Source organism: Portunus trituberculatus, chromosome 41 (genome assembly GCF_017591435.1).
Source record: "Portunus trituberculatus isolate SZX2019 chromosome 41, ASM1759143v1, whole genome shotgun sequence".
Classification (NCBI taxonomy): domain Eukaryota; kingdom Metazoa; phylum Arthropoda; class Malacostraca; order Decapoda; family Portunidae; genus Portunus; species Portunus trituberculatus.
Genome location: NC_059295.1, coordinates 39,049,916 through 39,054,626, shown reverse-complemented (window position 1 = coordinate 39,054,626; position 4,711 = coordinate 39,049,916).

The window sequence follows — 4,711 nt, the reverse complement described above, 5'->3', positions numbered from 1 at the left end:
TATGAAAACCTTGGATGTGAATAAGGCTCAGGGACCAGATGGGGTGTCAAATTGGATACTGAGGGAATGTCATGACCAGCTGGCAGAGATATTACATAACATTACAGTGTGTTCTTTTAAAAAGGAAAAGTCCCTCTAGACTGGAAAAGGGCAAGCATTGTACCAATTTTCAAGGGAGATAACAAAGAAGAAAAATTGAACCACATACCAGTGTCCCTAACGATCATAGTTGCAAAAATAACTGAAAAAATGGTGAAAGACAGATGGTTGCAACAGCTAGAAGAGTCACATACAATAACTGGAAAACAATTTGGAATCAGAAGTGGAAGATTTTGTTTCACAAACTTATTGAGCTTCTACAGTAGAGCAATAGATATAATTCAGGAATAGGACGGATGGCCAGACTGTGTCTACCTGGATTTAAAAAAAAGCTTTTGATAAAATACTGTATCAAAGATTACTAGACAATTAAAACTATAGATGAATTTTATAAGAATTACTGGATTGGATAACAGACCTCTTAAAGGACAGAGAAATGAGAACAGTGATAAAAGGTGATGAATCAAAATGTTGCAGAGTTATAAGTAGAGTTCCACAGGGAACGGTTCTGGTCCCTGTAATGTTCTTAGTGTATATCAGTGATATGGTTGATGAGATGGACAGTTATATAAGCTTATTTGCAGATGACGCAAAGTTACTGAAAAATGACACAGGTTGTGAAATGCTACAGAAAAACTTGAATAAGATACACGAGTGGAGCAAGACATGGGAAATTGAATTTATTGCAAAAGAGTGCAAAGTGATGGAACTAGGAAAAGGAATAGAAGACAGAAGAGATCTTGCACTATGCGAGGGGTAGAAATTAAAAAAACAAAAAAGGAGAAAGATCTTGGTTTTACAATAAATGACAATTTATCACCGAAAAAACGTGTCAACAACATAATTGGGGAAACATATGACTTACTAAGAAAAATTAGATAGGAATTTACATAGGTGAAAAGATGATGAAGAAATTATTAGAATACATGATTCGACCTAAACTAGAACATGCTGCACTTATATGGTCACCACATAATAAGAAAGATACAAGTAAGATAGAAAGGATTCAAAGAGCTGCAACCAAAATGGTTCCAAGTGTGAGAGTATAAGGACAGATTAAAGATATTTAAACTTCCAACATTGCAGCAGGATAGAGAAAGAGGAGACCTAATTGTTATATACAGGGTATGGAAGGAGATGGACACAGTTAACAAAGAAGATCTATTAGTGTGGGACTCAAGAAGTACAAGGGAACACGGCATGAAATTGAAAAAGACCGCGTGTGGAAGGGACATTAAGAAATATAGTTTTCCAAACAGAAGCATAGAAATATTGAACAAGTTGGATGAAACAGTAGTTCAAGCAAGAAATACTCATGACTTTAAGGCTAAACTGGATAACTATAGGTAAGGAGACAGGGCAGCAAAAGTATACCTCTTTTCCTGTAAAACACAACTAGGTAAATACACACACACTCACACACACACACACACACACACACACACACACACACACACACACACACACACACACACACACACACACACACACACACTGTCAACTGTCACCAGATCCCACAGGCCCATGCCTGACTCCGCCATGAGGGAATTTGGGCAGTGGCTGACACATCACCCGTGGACCGAGGTACTGGAGGAGGAAGACGTCCACACAAAATGGCGGAACTACTTCACCACCACAACGGAAGCGTTCCACCACTACTTTCCCACCAAGGACATCACAGTGGACCCATCTGATGCCCCTTGGATGACGCCCTGCATCAAACGACTCCTTCGTCAGCGTGACAGGGCTTTCCACTCTAGCCCTGACCAGTACAGGAGTTTAAGGAACAGAGTTATCAGGGAAATTAAAAAAGCCAAGGCAAGCTACTACCCAGACAAAATTCACCATCTCAAGCTTACTAACAACAGACAGTGGTACGACAAGATTAAGTCTTTGTGTGGTTTACAAAACAAGCCTCTTCTCTTCCCTGTGTTTCACACCTTTCACCTGACAGCGCGGCCGAAGAGATTAACGGTCACTTCGCTGCGATCTGTCAGACACTCCCTCCCCTTCACTCCACTACTCTCCCAGCCTACCTCCCTGCCTCCTCCCTCCACCCCTGTCCAGGAGGTTGATGTTTACAGGAAGCTTCTTAAATTTAAACTAAACAGATCCACCACTCCCACTGACCTCCCCATCAAAATTTACAGAGAATTTGCCCCAGAACTTGCCACACCCCTTTGCTCTATCATCAATGCCTCCCTTTCTCAACATTCCTGCCCCGATGACTGGAAGACATCTTACGTCACCCCTCCCCAAAATTTCTAATCCACAGTCACTGAATGATCTAAGACCAGTCGCCATCACCCCTATACCCAGCCTTATCTGTGAAGATTTTGTGTTCGACTGGGCCTATAACAAAATTTGTAACTCTATTGACACACAACAATTTGGCAATATTAAATCCACCTCCACATCTCACTACCTTGTCAGCTTCCTGGAATTCGTCCACAGCCACCTGGACAAACGCAACACTTCTCTAGCTATTGCTTTTGTGGACTTCAGAAAGGCCTTTGATCTTGTTGATCACACTGTTGTGATAAATAAAGCCATCACTCTGGGTCTCTCTCCTACCTGATAGCGTGGCTGGCAGACTTCCTCACGGGAAGGCGTCAGGCCGTTCGTTATCAGGGCTCTGTCTCCTCTTTCCAACAGCTCACATGCGGGGTCCCTCAGGGGACCAAGATGGGTCCACTGTGTTTCCTCATCCTTATCAACGATGCTCTCGTCCACACCCCCCACCGCTGGAAGTATGTGGACGACTGCACCGTGGGCGTACCCGTCAACAACACCAACCCAGACTTCTCAGCACTGCAGTCCACTCTAAACCAACTACAGACGTGGACGGAGGACAACAAAATGACCATCAACCACACCAAGACCGTGGTGATGCACATTTGTACCTCCACAGCAGCAGTCCCCCCTCCCCAGCTTTCTGTGGGCCCTCACTCCCTCCAGGTGGTCCGCAGCACCAAGCTTCTAGGTGTCTTGGTGGATGATCAATTATCATGGAAGCAGCATGTTTCCAACATCATCAGGTCAGCCTCATATAAAATCTATTTACTGCGCCGACTCAGGTCCCTGGGAGCACCGGCAGATGAGCTGAGGGGAGTGTACCTCACCTTTATACTCCCTAAGCTCATGTACGCCGCCCCAGCGTGGTCCTCCTCCCTGAACCTCACACAACGACAACAGCTGGAGAGGGTTCAGAGGAGGGCGTTCAGGGTCATCCTTGGGCCTGCCTACAGGTCCTACGAGGACGCCCTGACCTGCCTGAGTCTGCCGAGGCTGGCCACAAGACACCAGGAAGCCTTGGAAAAATTTGGGGAAGGACTGCTGCGTCATCCACGTCTCCGCCACCTGCTACCCCCGACGTGCCTCCCCCTGCTCGCGCCACCCGACACCATAATCGCGTGGCGCCTTAAGAGCACCGCGCACTGATCGGTACCGACTTAGCGCGGTGCCCACTATTGTGCGAGCCTTAAATAAATAAGTGAATTCTAGGTTAAGTTTATCCATAGTTAGGTTAAGCATTTTTAGTTCATTGTGTTAATGTCCCCCTCCCCCTGTACATTTTCAGTGTAATTTTTTACATTGCCTAACTAATAAACCGTTTATTATTATTATTATTATTATTATTATTATTACACACACACACACACACACACATGCAAACTATACAAATCATCTCCATGGTCGGTCAAATAGAGTTAACATAAAAAAAAGCGAGAAAGCTTTTAGTATTGCATTACGGTGACTAATGTGTTGACCAGTTCCTTGACGCTACAGAAAGATTAATGGATTAAATAAAGAAACAGTGAAACAAAAGGAAACATTAATTGTGCACGAGGAGGAGCTGCGGTGAAGAGAACGTTTATCATTATTGTTGATGGACACGGGTAACTTGTCAAATAGGAGAGGAAACATAAATTTATATATAACCTCATTCCTGCTAATACTCCAGTTAGACAGAACTTTTCAGCATTTTTTTTCTTTTAGTAATGGCATTTTTCCTCTCTTTTTAACTTATACTATTTTCTATTTATCTATCCTGCCTTTTTTTTCTGTGGCCCTCGACCAAGAATCTCTTTTTACATGATATAATGACAATGATATAAATGAAAAGACACGAAATATATTGATCTATCAAGTGCTTTATTTTTCTACGTTCGTTCCCTCCCGTTCATTTTTTTTTTATCTCTCACTTATGTACTTGTTCACTACTATCTTTAATGTTCACGTGATAACAGTGTGTGTGTGTGTGTGTGTGTGTGTGTGTGTGTGTGTGTGTGTGTGTGTGTGTGTTGATTTGCGCAAAACACAGCTTTATTTTAAACTCGTAGTAATTTTACTATTCTTGTAATTTCTTTTATCAGTTTGTAATCATAAATATGCACTAATTGTGTCAGATTATCTCCATAGATGTATGGTTCCCTGTGGTAAATAGATTATCTGTCTATCTATCTATCTATTTATTTAACTATCTATCTATCTATCTGTCTATGTGTGCGCGCGCGCGCGCGTGTGTATGTGTGTGTGTGTGTGTGTGTGTGTGTGTGTGTGTGTGTGTGTGTGTGTGTGTGTCTTTGTGTATTATAGCCATGTTTTTTCC